This window comes from Tamandua tetradactyla, chromosome 11, assembly GCF_023851605.1.
Source record: "Tamandua tetradactyla isolate mTamTet1 chromosome 11, mTamTet1.pri, whole genome shotgun sequence".
In the NCBI taxonomy this organism is placed as follows: Eukaryota; Metazoa; Chordata; class Mammalia; order Pilosa; family Myrmecophagidae; genus Tamandua; species Tamandua tetradactyla.
In genome coordinates this window covers 45,793,973-45,812,356 of record NC_135337.1, presented here as the reverse complement: position 1 = coordinate 45,812,356, position 18,384 = coordinate 45,793,973, and the positions used below count along the sequence as shown (strand labels likewise).

Here is an 18,384-nt window from a genome sequence, read left to right as displayed (position 1 = left end):
AGATACAATCACTTTTAACAAATTCTAGACCTGCATCTTGCCTGTGCCCCCTGTATTTCTCACCTGGACAGTTGCAGGAAGCTCCCAACTACTTTTCCTGCTTCTATCCTTTCCCCTTTCTCTGTGGTCAAAACAGTTACCAGAGTTATCCTGTTAAAATGTTAGACTGATACAGCACTCCTCTACTCCAAGTATCTAGTGACTTCCAATCCTACTCAGAATATAAAGTGAAGTACTAAAAATGCTGTGATCTGGTCCTGCTTCACTGATCTCAGCTCCAAGACCTCACCCTTTGCTCACTCCATTTCAGCTCTATAAGCCTTCTTGCATACTTTCAACTCAGAGGCATTCTACACTTCTCTCCTTTAAAATGACAAATATCTTGTTTTCTAAGCTCCTTCAGATCTGTATTCAAATGTCACCTTTTCATGGAAGCTTTTTCCAACTACCCATTTGAACTGTTTTCTATACACTTTCTATTCTATTTCTCTGCTTTTTTTTCCCCTCCATAGTATTTTATTCTTATTTGTGGTGGATTGAAACTGTATGCAGCCTCCAAAATTATATTCTTAAAATCAATCCATTTCTGGGGTATAAACCCATTGTAAGTAGAACATTTTGCTGAGGTTACTTCAGTTAAGGTATAGCCCAGTGGGATGGAGGTGGTGGAGTATTAATCTTCTTACTGGAGTCCTTTAAAAATAGGATGAATACAGAGTGAGACAGAGACTTACATACATACATACATACAGACAGACAGACAGACAAAGCCATAGGAGCAAAAGTTTGAAAGCACCGGAAGAGAAGGGAAAGACCTGTAGGTGCCACCATGTAGCACAGGGATCAAGGATTGTCAGTAGCTAGTTTTCAGGAACAAAGCATGGACTTGATGATGCTTTGATTTAGATATTTTCCCCAGCCTCAATACTGTAAGCTTATGAATTCCCATTGTCTAAAGCCAGCCTGTTTCATGATGTCTGCTTTGAGCAGCCTAGCAAACCAGAACACTATTTAACATGCAATAGATTTTATTAATTTTGTTTACTCTCCGTATTCCATGACTGTCATTGCTGTATTTTTGATACATAGAATATTAAAATTAATATTTTGAATAAATGAATAACATACATGAATTTTTACTTTTACATGAATTGACATTTTCTTGATACTAAGCCTTCTAAAGCAAGAAAACAACATGCTTTTCCATTTATTCTGGGAATGTTTCATGCTCCTCATACATGTTCTAGTTTGCTAGTAGCCGGGATGCAATATACTAGAAATGGAATGGCTTTTAAAAAGGGGAATTTAATAAGTTGCTAGTTTACAGTTCTAAGGCTGAGAAAATGTCCCAGTTAGAGCAAGTCTATAGAAATGTCCCATCAAAGGCATCAAGGGAAAGATACCTTGGTTCAAGTAGGCTGATGAAGTTCAGGGTCTCTTTCAAGGGAGAAGGCACATGGTGAACACAGTCACGGTTTCTCCATCAGCTGGAAGGGCACATGGCGAGCAGTGTCATCTGCTAGCTTCTTCTCCTGGCTTCCTGATGGGAGGCATCTTCCTTCTTCATCTCCAGAGCACTGGCTGATGGACTCTCTGCTTAATGGTGCTGCAGCATTCTCTGTTCTCTCTGAATCTCTCATTCTCCAAAATGTTTCCTCTTTTACAGGACTTAAGATATTTACCTAATCCAGTTTAGCAATCACTCTTGATTACATCACATCTCCAGGGAGATGATCTAATTACAGTTTCAAACATGCAATACTGAATAGGGATTAGAAGAAATGGCTGCCTTTACAAAATGGGATTAGGGTTAAAACATGGCTTTTCTAGGGTACATACATCATTTCAAACCAGCACAATATGTTTACAGTTCTTCTCAAATAAGCTTTATTCCTCTCTTAAATACTTTGTTCCAGTATTATGTTACAGTTTCATCATAATTATGAGTGGATTATTTCTCACTAAAATTAGTTATAGGGCTGTGCAATGGTGGCTCACTGGCAGAATTCTTGCCTGCCATGCCAAAGACCTGGGTTCGATTCCCAGTGCCTGCCCGTACAAAACAAACAAACAAACAAAACTAATTATAGTCATTCTAGAAAAAGCCATTAATATTTATATCAATCTTGTATCTCACCATTATACCATATTAGTTTATAAATTCTACCAGTTTGTGACCTGGCTATATACATAATCACAAAATTATTGCTTTTTATATCAATAGTCTTTAGCTATTATATTATGGCCTCCCAATACCTTAGATAAAAATTCCAGTGCTAATCTGATTTCTATATTGAATACAGCTTTTTTAAAAGTTCATATCTTAAAGCTGGTTAGATTTATCTTTTTAATGTGTAATTTAGAAATTTTCATTAATTCTGTCTAGAAGTTTCCATTTGCAGATTCCCACTCTTAAACTCAGGAAAATTTTCTTTTTTTATTGTCTAATTATTTGTTTTCCAACTGTTACTTTTTCTTTCCTTCTGGCACATATTTCCCACATTTCATAACTTCTGATATCTGTCTTCCTTTCTCTTAGCTTTTCCCTCAAGACTTCCATTCCTTTTGAAATTTAATTTTCTGCTTCATCTTTAAGATCAATAAACCTGTTCTTGGCAGTGATTCCCATAATTTCAATTCATCTATAGATTTTTTTTTACTTTGTGTTTCAGAACACATTCCGTGATCTAATTGCTTGCCCATGTGTGCTTGCAGTTTTAAAATTTTGTTTTGTCCAATTCTTCCATCAGTTCCATTTCACTTATTGCCAACAATCTGAATTAACACTTGCTCTTCCCTTAATCCTTTAAAATGATGTATTACTTTATTTTCTCTTTCACATGTTTCTACCACATCCATATGTATCTACAAAGCAGCAGGAGAGTTTTAGAAGGCATGCATAGAAATTTCTGAACTTATGGTCCAATTAAGAATAACTGGAGTGTATTACCTTTTGCTGAGGATTGGGGAACAAACCTGATGTTGCCAGATTTCCTAGGTGTAAACCAAGGTTCTTTTTCCAATCAGTGGGATGGCAACTGCAGGGGACAGGCTGGTCCTCCCTCTCTTTGAATCACAAGCAGCAAGCGGTCTGACCTTTCTCCATGGAATTTATCAGTTTCTAAAACCTAGATTCCCCCAGAGATCTACTAAATCCCATCAATGTCCTTGGCCTAGAGGAGGGACTGATCCTCTTCTCAGCTCCTCCTTGCTTATTCTCACTGACACTAGAAGAACAAGATCCCTTAACAGCCTTCTCCTAGGAGACCCAATGGGAAGCTATGGCTGCACGGGCTTTCTCAAGGCTCACCCACATATTTTTCTTGGTGGTTGTATGACTCTTGAAAAGAAGATGGGAAAGAGAGTTTGTAGACCATGTGCTCTAACTGATAATATTTTCAGGTGCTCAAATGCTCTAAGAGTCTTATGTTCATGAAATTGTATCAAATGATAGCAATTTCCACATGTTTTCATGTAAACAACCAGAAGAAACTGCTATACCACATGTTTTAGTTCTTCAAAGAAAAGGCAGCTAGCTTTCATCTGGGTTCCTCTGTCACATGTGAAGGCACACAGCAATATCTGCTGGCCTTCTCTCCAAGTTTCTGGTTTCAACCAGCTTTCCCCAGGGTGTCTCTTCTCTGCATTTCCAAATGTCTGGTTCTATGTCTGAGCATTGAGCTGGGCTATGCTGAGCTGCTTCTCTGTCTTTTAACTTCCCCTTTTAAGTCCCCAAGTTGATTAAATTAAACATCATTATTGCAGAAGGCACTCCATTAAATTAAACATCGTTATTGCAGAAGGCACTCCCATTAGCCAACCACAGATGTAATCAGCCATGGAGGAAATTCACATGCTGATGATTTAAGTCCACAGCAATAGAACTGGGCACCATCACCTGGCCAAGTTGAAACCTAAACCTGTCACCATGTATGATTTATATTTACCAAATTTAGTGTGAGAGGACAAGGATCCGTTTCAAAGTTTCAGGGATAAAATGGCAGGTTCACACCCCTCTTTCTGTCAGCCGTAAAATCCTTCTGGAAAGGCACTAGTTACTTTTCTTTGTTGTTTTCTTGTTTCTTTGAGTGTTTTGGCTTTGATGAGTATGAAATGAAAATCATACGGTGCAAAGAGCTGGACATGAGCTTTCAGCAAAGGAAATGTAGAGGTGAGGGGAAGAAAAAATGTTGTGATACTTTCTTGAAAAATGACTAAAAGAGAGAAAGATGTCTTGCTTTTGTGTAATGTAACTTCTCACATGGCTCTTGAATGTAGCCAAACATGGCTAGAGGCACTATTTCCAACAGGTAAACTATAACCTAGCCAATGTTACATGATTTGTGCATGTCAACTAAAGGTCATATATGGGTTTACCTGACAAAAGCTACAAAGAAAATATACATTGTTACTTTACTGAAGTGCATATAATTTAAGTTTCTTGTTCTGTTCTTTATTGTGGCATTATCAAAACTTAAACCCACACCATTTCCCTACAGAGTCATTTTCAATGATTAAGAATATGGTTTCAAGCTGTAACTGCATCAATACCTGTGGTTGTACTTTGTATTGAGAATAAAAATGTCTCTTTTTTTCCCCTTCAGAGCTGTCAAAATTCCCGCTGGTGAAGTGTTTATCTGGGAAATTGTCAGTTCAGTGCTGCTACCAGTAGGAAGTGCTGAGAGTCCTTCATTTCACAATTAATGTCATCCTAACTATGTCAATATTTCTTATTATTGTGCAGAAAATATACTTCATGACTGTGTATTTGGAAAGGCAAAATTAATCATTAAACTTATATGTGACATAAGTCAGATATGTGTATTAAATTAGTTATACTTCTTTATCAAAGCCTCAGAAATCAACAGTGCTCCTTTTTCAGATTGTGGCTACTAAACTCTTCTTAGTTTTTCAAGAAACTTTACAATTTATATGAAGTCTTACACACCCTGAAGCCGTAGTTTTATTGTCCATTATTACTTATTTATACCTGACAGGTAAATAAACACCTGCTTGTTCTGATCCACTGGGTTTCTTTCTGTTGTGGTCCCATACATGCGCTTTAATTTTACATTCTCTGTCTCTTGGATCAGAAAGAATCTTTGTCAAACCTTCTTTGAAAAAAGCATTTACAAACAAACTTCTCTAGTCAACTTTCTACATTTCTCAGTCAGATGCTGCTTTCAGATGTGCAGCCAGTAACTCAGTTTTTCACTCTCTCACATTACATATGTATAGGCTTATTATAGTAATTTACCCTATGCATATTTGGTTGTTGTCAAATGTCAGTGAATCCTTGTTTGCAGATTGGATGCTTTTTTCTATATTTAGTTGGAGTTTGCAACAGTGTTTCTGCTCTGAAAGCATATCATACTCAATAAATTTATTTTATTAAATGAAATATCATGCAGTTGTTTCAAGTTATCTGGTAATTAATAAATACTACCCTAATTGAATAAACCAAATTTGACCCCCTGTATTCAATGTGGGATTGTAGATTTTGGTACTCAGGTCTTCATTAGGTTATGTACTCATTTTCCACAACACTTCTACAGTGTTGGTTTAGTTTCATTGGAAAAATTCATGTATTTAATGAAGAGACAAATAAATGAAAAAATATCCTCAAAAAACTGAATATAGAATTGCCATACGACCCAGCAATACCATTGCTAGGTATCTACTCAAAGGACTTAAGGGCAAAGACACAAACGGACATTTGCACACCAATGTTTATAGCAGCGTTATTTACAATTGCAAAGAGATGGAAACAGCCAAAATGTCCATCAACAGACGAGTGGCTAAACAAACTGTGGTATATACATACGATGGAATATTATGCAGCTTTAAGACAGAATAAACTTATGAAGCATGTAATAACATGGATGGACCTAGAGAACATTATGCTGAGTGAGACTAGCCAAAAACTAAAGGACAAATACTGTGTGGTCCCACTGATGTGAACTGACATTAGAGAATAAACTTGGAATATGTCATTGGTAACAGAGACCATCAGGAGTTAGAAACAGGGTAAGATAATGGGTAATTGGAGCTGAAGGGATACAGACTGTGCAACAGGACTAGATACAAAAACTCAAAAATGGACAGCACAATACTACCTAATTGTAATGTAATTATGTTAAAACACTGAATGAAGCTGCATCTGAGCTATAGTTGTTTTTTTGTTTGTTTGTTTGTTTGCTTTTTATATATATTTTTTGTATTTTTTGTTTTTATTTTTTTCTCTATATTATCATTTTATTTCTTTTTCTGTTGCCTTGCTATTTCTTTTTCTAAATCGATGCAAATGTACTAAGAAATGATGATCATACACCTATGTGATGATATTAAGAATTACTGATTGCATATGTAGAATGGAATGATTTCTAAATGTTGTGTTAGTTAATTTTTTTTAATTAATAAAAAAAATACAAAAGAGCCACAAACAAAAAAAATAATAATAAATGTAAGTAAATAAGATGAAAAGTAGATTTCCAGCCTGCCATATTTTTCCATCTGGGGACGATGTCAAACACTGATTGTTTTACACTATCTGGTAGGCATAGACATTTTATTTCATAAAATTAAAACTACAATTCAAAGAAAAAAAATATCCATGCAATTGAAGTAAAAAAAATTCTGTCTCTGACCACTATTCTTTATATTATTTAGTTATTTCAGGAGAAGTAGCCTTACATAGACTACATTGACATTTGGTTAGTGTTTTAGTTTGCTAATACTGCTGGAATGCAATACACCAGAAGTGGATTGGCTTTTAAAAAGGGGATTTATCAAGTTACAAGTTACAATTCTAACACCATGAAAATGTCCAAATTAAGACATTTACAAGACGATGCCTTCACTCAAGAAAAGCCACTCCTGTCCAGGGTTTCTCTGTTACCTGGGAGGGAACATGGTGATGTCTGCTGGTCCTTTGCTTCAGCTTCTGGTTCCAGTGGCCTCATCTCTGAGCTTCTGCCTGTCTCTAAGCATCTCCAGACAACTGTGTCTAGGTGCCTGCTCTTTGTATTGTTTCTGAACTCTTTCTCTCTCCATGAGCTCGTTTAAGAACTCCAGTAAACTAATTAATGGGCAAGGTTACTGTGCTGGTTTGAAAGAATCTATGTCCCCTAGAAAAGCCATGTTTTAATCCAAATCCCATTTTGTAAAGGCAGAATAATCCCTATTCAGTACTGTATGTTTGAATCTGTAATTAGATCATCTCCCTGGAGATGTAACTCAATCAAGAGTGGTTGTTAAGCTGTATTGGGGGAAATGTGTCTCCACCCATTTGGGTGGGCCTTGATTAGTTTCTGAAGTCCTATAAAAGAGGAAACATTTTGGAGAATGAAGGAGATTCTGAGAGAGCAGACAATGCTGCAGTACCGCGAAGCAGAGAGCCCACTAGCTAGCACTTTGGAGATGAAGAAGGAAAACACCTCTCAGGGAGCTTCATGAAATGGGAAGCCAGGAGAAGAAGCTAGCAGATGATGCTGTGTTCGTCATGTGCCCTTCCAGATGAGAGAGGAACCCTGACTGCATTCAACAAGTGCCTTTCCAGATGAGAGAGAAACTCTGACTGTGCTCACCATGTGCCCTTCCAGCTGAGAGAGAGACCTTAAACTTTATTGGTCTTCTTGAACCAAGGTTATCTCCTGGATGCCTTAGATTGGACATTCCTATAGACTTGTTTTAATTGGGACATTTTCTTGGTGTTAGAACTGTAAACTAGCAACTTATTAAATTCTCCTTTTTAAAAGTCATTCCATTTCTGGTATATTGCATTCCGGCAGCTAGTAACCTAGAACAGTTACATCTCCATCTAATCAAAAGTTTCCATCCACAATTGGGTGGGTTGCATCTCCATGGAAACAACCTAATCAAAAGGTCCCTCCCAAACAATAGGTCTGCCCCCACAAGATTGAATTAAAAGAACATGGCTTTTCTGGGGTATGTAATAGTTTCAAACCAACACAGTTAGTAAGTTCAAAGAGGCTGCTAAAAAGTTTCCAGTTTGAGAGGAAATATCACCATAATGACATCTAAGTGATTTAACATAATATTGCTATTTGTGGAGATGTAATGTACCTCAAGGGAGAATATGAGAATATGACACATTTTGTGCCACATGCTGACTATTAAAAACATCTTTTACATAATTAGAAGCACACCTTACCTCTCACGTTTGTTTTTTTGTTTGTTTGTTTTTTAGTTTTTTTTGGTCATAGAAAGCCACATGATCATACCTGTGGATAACAAACAGTGAGAGGTTTGGTGAACAGTGAAATAGTGGGCCATGGTTGCCTTAATAATCATGAAATAAAAGAAAACTAACAATGTGAAAAAAATGTAACATGAATACTACAAGACACTAGCTGTGTTGACTCGAATTTGTTTATAAACACCAATATTATCTCCTAAGCAAATCTATCATAAGTTTCCTACTTATACCCATTCTGTAGCCTTACAAGGTCCACAGGATAATTCTAAGTTTCCTAGCTTGTCATTTATATTACTCATAATGCGGACTTTACTACCTATTTCACTTTATGTCTTGCCCCTTTCTGCCTTCATTTTATGCTACTGCAATATTGATAAATACCCAATGTACACTCACTGAAATAATTGTGCCTTTGGTCATGCTGTCCTTTCTGCTTGAAATGCATTTTCTACCATACTGTCTTGGCCTAGCTAATACTTTTCAAGACTTTAAGCCTTCTCTTCTGAATCTGTTCCATTTCAGGCCGGATTGTTTATCCACTCTTCTTTGTTCTCATACTAAACTATCTCTATCATGGCTTGCAAGAAGTTGTGTTTTACATTTCACTGTATATCTTCACCAGACTGTGAGCTCATTGATGGCACAGGAACTTAGTCTTATTTATGTCTGATCACCTGTGTCTTCTAGAGTTCCTAGAAAGCTTTAGCATATTAATAATTATTTGTTGAATAATAAGTAAATAAATCTGGTTTTGTGCAGAGCGTATAAAATTATATGACTGCAATTTTATTCATCAGCAGAAAACCATAAGTCCAATTATATTCAATAAGTCCAACAATGTTCAAGAAACCTGCATGCTCATAGGACTTACATCTGTAGAAGTTTACGAAATGTCTCCATATATAAAAGCTATGAATTAATATTTTCAACTAGATGCTGAATTCTTATTTTGTTCCTGAAGCACTTACAAAAGAAACCACAGAAATGACTGCAGAATATTCTGTAAAATTAGCCTAGGGCTGGTATCCTGAGAAGCTTGAAGAAGATTCTAACTTGCTCATTCATTATACCCAAAAAAGGCAAAGATTTTTCAATGAGAAGTAAAGGCCTGAATGTAGGCTCTTATTATCATGCTTGGACAACATTCTGTCCTAATTTCCTGATTGATGAGAAAGCAAGAATGCAAATGACCCAACTGTTCCTTGAAGAATGAAGCTAGAAGTCTGAAACTAGAAGATAGATTAATGCTTCCAAATGGCAATAGCAATTGACAAACTTCAAATACATCCATTCAATATAGTGAATTAAATGTTTAAGTAATGAGGCAGGTGCAAAAGTAGTTCAGAGGTAGAATTTTCACCTGCCACGCGGGATACCCGGGTTCAATCCCTGGTCCATGCACTTCCCTGCGAAACAAACAAACATGAAACAGAATTTTCAGACCCTGAAATTTGGGAGTATTGAAGGTTAATTAATCTAACTTTAGAAATTATTAAAAAAAATCTTAAACACCATTTATCTCCTAATAGCTTCTATTTTCTTCATGACTGTGTATTGTGAATATTGCTCTTCAGCTTGTGACCCAAGCTGCTTCATGGCATGTGACTGTCTGAAGAGAGGGACAAGGGAAAAAGGCAGGGAAATGCAGGAAACGTTTCTTTGTACTAAACTGGTGAAAGTGGGGATAGACAGGGAAAGAAGGAAAGGAGTTAAACTAGGAAGCCTTTACGATAAGGAGGCAATTGGAGGGGGGTAATCTCAGTTTAGGAAAGGCCAAAACCAAGAGAAAAAGCAAAAAAATGCAAAGGCTTCTGGACATTAAAGGGACTTTGAGGGAAAGGTGAGGCTGCCTCTGCTCTACATCTGTAACTAAGTGTTATAATTGGACAAGAACACAGGTATTGTTCTCAGGGAAATCAAGGTGAGCTTTATTTTTTAAACGTTTTTTTTTTTTTTTTTTTTGTACAATGCAACATATATACAAAGCAAAGAGAGAAAAACCCATAATTTCCAACGCATACATCAGCAAGTAGTTACAGAACAGATCCCAGAACTTGTCATGGGCTACCATTCCACCATCTCAGAGTTTTCCTTCTAGCTGCTCCAAAACACTGGTGACTAAAGGAATAGTAATATACTGATTCAGCAGTTTTACTCATTTTTTAAGTCTTATTTTCATATTATATACCTCCACATTCTCTTCTGATCCCTCTCCCAATCTATAGGGATCTTTACAATGCCCATTCTTAAGGTATGTATAGTGCTGTTGGGTGGATATAAAACATGCAACATTTGTGTAATAGGCTTTTCCTCTATACATGAGTTTATGTTTACAGATCAGGAATTGCTCTTCTTGTAGTATCCTTGAAGTAAAATACAGGTTTGCCAAATTTGTTGATTATCAATTAGAATAATTTTAGAAGCTTTAAAAATAATAATTATGAAACTCCTCTGACTCCTCACCCAACCCTATTGGTTCGGTGATTTGGGAGCTACTGTCATACTACACAAGTAATACAGTATACAATTGGGAGAATCAGAAATATAGTAAAATGTAACCAAAATTATCCTTAAGAAGGATGGAGCTTTGCTTATCACAATATAAATGAAACTACAGGTATGTTAGCAGAGAAGTGTTTGACAATTCTGAGACTTTCATTTCATAGCAGTAAGCAAATGCCAGTCAGTTTGTTTACAGAAGCACTAATTTTGTAAAGTGTTTTAAATAAAGATATCTCTTTGGCATCCCTCAACTAAAACAACCCAATGATTTTCAGGAAAATTGGCCATGTTTGTGGGCAGACTCCTTGTTACCAGCAATCTTGGAGTCTTTTGAAGGTAAGCTATTAAGGTGCCCTTAGGATGAAAAGCATAAGCTAAAGAAGTGCATATTTTGCCTTTTATCATTTTGTTTAATGTAACATTGACATTAGCGACCTTACCCACAGTGGAAGCACTTGTAACTATCCATCAGGGACCATCCTCAGTTTACACTGCACTTGACTCAGGCTGGCATGAAATTCAGTATTTTCAAATGTTTCTCTTTTTTTTTCTTCTATATAATAGCTATCAGCTTTCAAATAGGTGCAGTCTGCAGTTGGGAAATGCGTACATGCAGTGTTCCTCTGCAGTTGATTTTAACTGAAACAGATTAGGTATTAGTTTTATAAAAATAAACATGTGCACAAAAAAATCATATTAGCATGTGCCTCCATTTGTGCAGTGAGATGTGAAACACTTTCTTTTTCAGAATTTGACAAAAGTATCCAGGGCTACTGAGTGACACTTCAAGGTAGAGCCAACCTTCTATAGACACTAGTCCTCAGCAATAGAACTACCCTCAAAAGGAAGGTTTGGAAAATGACAAAGATGAATAGGTTGCTTCAAATAGGTTAGGATGGAATTTTTCTTGATGGAATACTTAAGTGTTCTCCTGAGAAAGACTGGGATCTCTTTCTCTAATTAATAAATAGCCACTGTGGTTGGTTATATTTGTAATGTATGAATCCCCAGAAGGCCTCTGTTCTGAATTATAATTCACATATCTTGATCTTCTGGCTTCAAATTCTTCAGGGCAGTTTGAGGTGGATACATCTCTGCAATACACTTTCCTCTTGTCTGACTTGTTGGTTCTTTGTCCAAATAGAAGCTGATTTACTGGCTGGAAGAAAAATTGGAGTGTTTGTGAACCATCCCAATCACATCTGCAACCAGGAAGACCTGAAGATCAGAGAAGAAGGAACAGGGATGGCAGTTATACTCTCTAGTGAGCATTGTGGAGAGGGATTTCCTCCACTGAAAGACTTGTGAAGGTCACTGAAATTGAAGATGTTTGTAAATTAATCCTCTCTGCTATTAGCTATGGAGTACTGCATAGTATAAAGAGAGATAAAATGACCTGTTGATTTATCACTGCTTTAGCAGACTATTAAGAAGCATTGCATTGTTTTTGTATGGGTGTATGCATACACACATGCACAGATGTGTGATTATTTTATAAAGTAATGGGAGCTTAAAAAGGGAAATAAATGACATGTATAATAGTGATAAAAAGATAGAAAACAGGACACTAGGCACACACACAAAAAAAGAAAAACAAAAGGGACGAGCCGTATATTTGCCTATTTCTCTCTTCTTACAACAAAAATTGGACCTAAATATCAGTGTCTGATGTCCTCCTGATAACTGAATGCTGAAAGATGACTTTGAAAGACTTGGATGTTAATCTGAAACTAATTCAAGCCTTTTGAGTTCAAAAATTGGATTGGAAATCTTTTAAGAGCAGGCTTTCTCATGAGATTTCCATTACTTCTATTCTTACTGATAAGCCACAGGTATCAGAGAAACATCCATTTGTGTGCTATCTTTGGATCCTTTACTACAAGAGAAGAGGTGCAGAAAGAAAAGAGGGGTTTGCTTTGATTCAAGTTTCAGAGAAAAGTTTCAATCAATTTGAATTTCGTCTGAAGCCACTCTACTATAATAGCTTAAAGTCTTTATTAGATACTTGTATGATGTTACCTTCACATGCCAACTTCAAGAGAGAGCGTTGATCTGGTCTAATGGAGAGGTCTAGTTCTGGTTCTGTGGCTGACCCACAAAATCACCTCACATGAGTAACTCATTTCCTTTTGCCTCAGTTTCCTTACCTCTTCACAAAAGCTAGTTAGTTAATGCTGCATATGCTGTAACATGATTTGAGTTCTTTGGTTGAAACCAATGTTAACATGTGATTTTGTTATTAATATTTCAAAGCAATTTTGTAAATGCTGAGTGTAAGGTTGCTTTCTAAACATTGAGTGTAATGGCTTGTGAGGAGAATTGGCTGTATGATGAGGGAATATGCAAAGTCTTTGGCACATATACATAAGCCTCTTTCAATGGGCACATATATAATTTTCTCATGAAGTGCTTGAGAAATGTATATTCTCTTTTTTTTTATGAACATGGCTTTGCTAGTGTAACTAATTTCCCATTAACAGAAGAGTTTTATTCTGTTGTTGATGTAATGTAAAGCTTAAAACCTGAATTGTGTCAATGGCTTATTTTTTTCTCACCCCAGGCCCCGATGTCACACCTGTTAAGAAAAACTACAGTCACAAAGGGAGCAGAATTTATCACATTTTTCACTGACCACAAAACAGTCAGCAATGCCAAAAGAAAGAACTTCACAATAGCTGATATTTTGACCATACTGAATCTTCTTGAGTCCGCAATTAATAAGATTAAACCTCCTTTATTAGAATAATCAATATTCTTTAAATATAAATATATACTGCCAAGTCAACCCTAGAGGGAAAAATGGAAAATAATAGCAGAACTGTCCTAATTCTGTAAAGCGAAGGAAATTTTCTTCCCCAATCCATCTGTGCTTTATAGTCTGTGAATAAAAACATAACTAAAGAAATATCTGCCTCAAAATGATACAGTGGCATGGCATAATAAGCCAGGGTATGTACATACACTGAATAACTAACAGGCAGATTGGAAACCCAGGTTTATTAAGCATGGTTAGGAGGCATTTTTATGAGTACCTTGTACAAATACAATGCAGAGTCATAGGTTGCTTCTTTTGCAGAGAGCATTCCGCTTTTATATAGAGAGTCTGTTTTATTTCAAAGACTGCTTTACTCCTTTAACCTGGTGTTCTACAGACATAAATGAGAATAGAACATACAGTTTTATATTTTTCTAAAGGTTAAAATCTATGATATTGACATTCTACTATGATGCTTAAGAGGTGATCCATTCTTTTGTAAAACTATGGCATATTTGTGGCTAGATGCTGGTAGAAAAGAGCTATGATTACGTGCTAAGAGTTGTGATTATTAATGAGCAGAGAGAGAGGCACTGAATTTTTTTTCACTGTGTGATCCACCATGTCTAAGGAGCTATATATTGAGATACAAGCAATGCCATATGCCCTCATTTATTGTCATTGTGCATTTTTTATTGTTTATGTTGCATTTTTCAAACCCCACAGCTAATTTAATTCATCTTTACCAAGGCAAAAATAAGTAGGTATGAAACATGCATTGTCCACTCTGGTCATGTCAGTCCTATTGACTACACATTAAAACTGCCATATGATCCAACTCATTTTCATGCCATTAGAAGTTAATTAGAAATATACTGCTATAATGCACACACTTTCCCTGTACATTGAGTTAGGTAAGAAACGTCATGGAAAGAGTTATAGGAAGAAAAAAAATCACTGATTAGGGAAAAATAAAAAGTCTGAACTCATCCATTAATTAATTTTAGCAACATGTACTTGGACCTTTCTATATATTACAGATAGATAAGTAAATAAAAAGCAGACTCCGATCCTTGCTCTTATGGAGCTAACATTAGAGGAAGAGGCGTAAGTTATACTAGATAACTAAATAGAAACAACAGTTTTGACATAGGTACACACTGGATGTTTCGGTTTGTTTGTTGTATCCTTTTCTTTTTTATAAACAGATTTATTGAGATATAATTTGCATAATAAAATTCACCCATTTAAAACATGCAATTGAGTGGATTATAGTTATTCACAGATATGTGCCACCATCACCATAGTCAACATATCATCTCTTCACAATCAATATTTCATGCCCTGTATCCTTTAGCTGACAACCCCATTTTATCATAGTTTTCTCCCAGTGCTAAGCAGTCGCTAATATTTCTGACCTATATTTTTCCTATTCTTTACATTTTGTATAAATGGAATCATATGATAATTGGTCTTTTGTGACTGGCTTCTTTCACTTAGCATAACGTTTTCATACTTCATCCATCTTGGGATATATATCAGTACTTAATTGCCCATTTGGCCAAATAATATATCATTGTATGGACATACTACTTATTGTTTACACCTTCATCAGAACTTTCATTCTGGGTATTGTGAGTGTGAATAATTCCACTATTGGTGTATTTGGCAGAATTAGTGGCCTAATACAGCTTTGCCATCTACCACTTTTTTGTGTTCTTATTGGAAAAAATAATACATTTCTATATGTTACAGATTCAATGATTAATTTTACATGTATTATTTTATGTAAGAATTGTTAATGTCAGTTAAGAGGTGGGTGAGAAAGTATGCATTTATAGTCTTTTTACAGATACGTAATTACCTTGACCTGTGCTCTTTGTTTGTGTGAATTCTAATCACCATCTGGAGTCACTTGCTTTCAACCTGAAGAACTTACTTTAGTACTTGTTGTAAGGTGCATCTGCTTAGTAACAAATTCTCTAAGTTTTTGGTCTTTTTGGAATATTTTTATTTCACTTTAGTTTTTGAAAGCTTTGCTAAATACAGGATGCTTGGATAGTTATGTTTCTCTTTGAGTACCTTGAATATATTATTCCATTGCTTCTGGCTTCCTTTGTTTCTGCTGAGTAGTCAGCTTTTAATATGATTGGCAATCATCATAATTAATCGTCTTTGCATGTAATGAGCTATTTTTCTTTTGCTGCTTTCAAAACTTTCCTCTTGTCTTTGGCTTCCAGCATTTTCACTTATTACATTGCATCTACTTTTGGATCTTTTTGAATTTATCTTACTTGGAGTTCTCAGCTTCTAAAATGTGTTCATTATTCTTTTTAATAAATTTGGGAAGTCTCTTTGAACATTTTTTCTGCTTCTTTTTCGCTATTTTCTCCTTCTGGCACTCCCATTACACTTATGTTGGATGCTCAAAAATGCCTTACAAATCTGGGCAGCTTTGTTCATTCTTCATTGTTCTTTTTTTATCTGTGTTATCTAGATTGCATGCTCTTTATTAGTTTAATATTCTTTCCTCTACTACTTTAAATCTACAGTTGAGCTCCTTAAATGAATTTTTCATTTGAGTTGTACTTTTCATTTACACAATTTCCATTTGGTTCCTTTCTATCCTTTCTGGCTCTGTATCGATCTTTATTTGATGCAGTATTATCATCATACCTTCCTTTACTTTTACAGTTATCATTTCATTTGGTTCTTGGAAACTATAATGATTCATTTGAAGGTTTTATATGGTAAATCCAACATCCAGTCATCTGGTCTAAATTCCAGGTGGTTTTTGCTGCTTGTTTTCTTTCCATTGAATAGGTCATATTTCCTGTTTTCTCTGCATATCTCATACATTTTTGTTGGAAACTGAGTATTTAAATAATATATTCCAGTAACTATGCATACTTGCCTCTTCGCCACCCCCATCACCATTTAGGGCTCATTATTCTTACTTGCTTGTTTATTTGTTTAATCACTGGCTGGATTATTTCAGTGGAGTCAGTTACCTGCCCATAGTGTCAAGTCTGTGCTGCTGCTACTCTGGCATGAAACCCTGGTATGCACAGTCACCGGACGTCACTGTATGTTTGGTAGCACTCTCTTTGACTATGTCTTTTTCTGATCTCGCTTAGGTGTTCAGCTCCATTAACTGTGAACTTATTACTCTATTGTTTTCAACAATGCCCTGGATTTAGCCCACAGACCAAACAAGTTAAATTCAGGCTCCTAGGAAGTGATAGTTGTTGTGGCCAGTGTTTGAGATTGATTCTGACACCAGGCAGGTTTCTCCAAGCTGCTTTCCTCCACAATTCTTTCAGGCAAAAGAGCTGGCCTACAGTTCAGACTACGTCTGATTCCATGCTGGTTTTGTGGAAAAAAATGGCATAATCTCTCTTACATTTTAAGAGGGTCACTGTGGATGCTGGATGAGAATAGTCTGAACGAATCAGCAGCAGAATCAGGAAGCCAGGAAGAGGGTACTGCAGTAATGGAGGTAAGAAGTACGGTAGCCTGGACAAGAATGTGATAGCAGGGGTTGTGAGGAGCAGTGGTTAGATTCTGGATAGGTTTTGAAGGTTAGGCTAAAATAACTGGTTAACAAGGAAGAGGATGAGAAGCATCAAGGATGACATCAAAGGTTAGGGCCTGGGAAACTGAAGGAAGGAATCCTCCATTAACTGAGTTGCAGAGGCTATGATGCATCTGGTTTTGAAGGAAGATCAAGAGCTTAGTTTGCAACATATTAAATTTGAAATTTCTGTTAATAATATAGGTGAAAAATGAGTGGAAAGCTATAAGATGCAGTTACAAACTCAGAAATCATCAGCATATAGTGGGCTATACTCTGAAAGATTGGAAAACATAACCGAGAAAGTAGATACAGAAATTGAAGAGAAAAAGTCCAAGATTTTGGCCCTAAGTTCCTCCAGTATTTAAAGTTTGATTGATAAGTGGCCTCATGGGTGTGATACCTGTGTGGTTATTTAGGACCATGTGCTAGGTCAGGGCTCACAGTTGGTTTAATCCTGTATTATCACCTTTGAAGCCTTAATATATAATTTGTGGACAAGGATTCCACAATTTCATTTTGCACTATAGCTGATTCTGGTTGAATAGACATAAAAACAAAACAAAAATAACAATAAAACAATAATAGCAACAATAAGGGGAAAAAAACACTAAGAAATGGTCAGGGAGTAAAATGGAAACCAGAGAAGTAGGGGGCACTGCAAACCAGGCAAATAAAGTGTTTTGGGAAATAGAGAGTGTCAAATTGTGTTAATGGCTACTGACAAATTAAGTTAGTTAGAGACTGAGAAATGACCACCAGAGCTATGGAGGGGATAGCCCAAATTAGAAGCAGAGAGAGACTATTCATTTTGACCAGCAAGAAGTTATAGTATATGGATCCTGGTGTAAGTAAGAGGACAGAAGTGGAGGTGATAACAAACCCTAATGATGATTTCAATTTTTTCAGTAAAATAAGAGGGAAGATGGTCAGCTGAGATTGAAGATAAGTGAAGGTGTGCTGGAGATTTGAAGTGAGAGAGAGAGGTCATTCTAAAATAGTTGTTTGGGAAAATGTGAGTGAGAAGGAGCAAGGGAAACGTAGTATAATTGAACATTTACAGGGCCTATATGCATCAAATGATTATGGTTTATGTTCACTCTGTTCACCACCTTCAGGCTGTGCCAGTAGAGGCACACAGGAGGACAGCTAGATTAAAGGGAGGTTGTTGATTTCCTAAGGGTGTGCATTAAAACAATAAAGGCAAGGAAGGTGAGGCTAGAAACAAAAGGAAGGAGGAGTAATAATGATGCATCATGGAATGTAACTTGCATAAGAAGAAAAGAGAACACAAAAGGATCAAAAAAGTGATAACTTAGCGGGAGCAATGGATTC

At 36.2% G+C, this 18,384-nt stretch overlaps 1 long non-coding RNA gene across 1 annotated transcript in view; it reads left to right on the top strand.

The window, feature by feature from the left end:
- Positions 1 to 13,239, top strand: part of LOC143649502 (uncharacterized) — a 30,380-nt gene extending 17,141 nt beyond the window's left edge. The window contains exons 3-4 of the long non-coding RNA XR_013159060.1: positions 10,996 to 11,056; positions 11,865 to 13,239. This is a non-coding gene — a long non-coding RNA (uncharacterized LOC143649502). The remainder of the gene's footprint in view (positions 1 to 10,995; positions 11,057 to 11,864) is intronic.
- Positions 13,240 to 18,384: the final 5,145 nt, after the last annotated feature.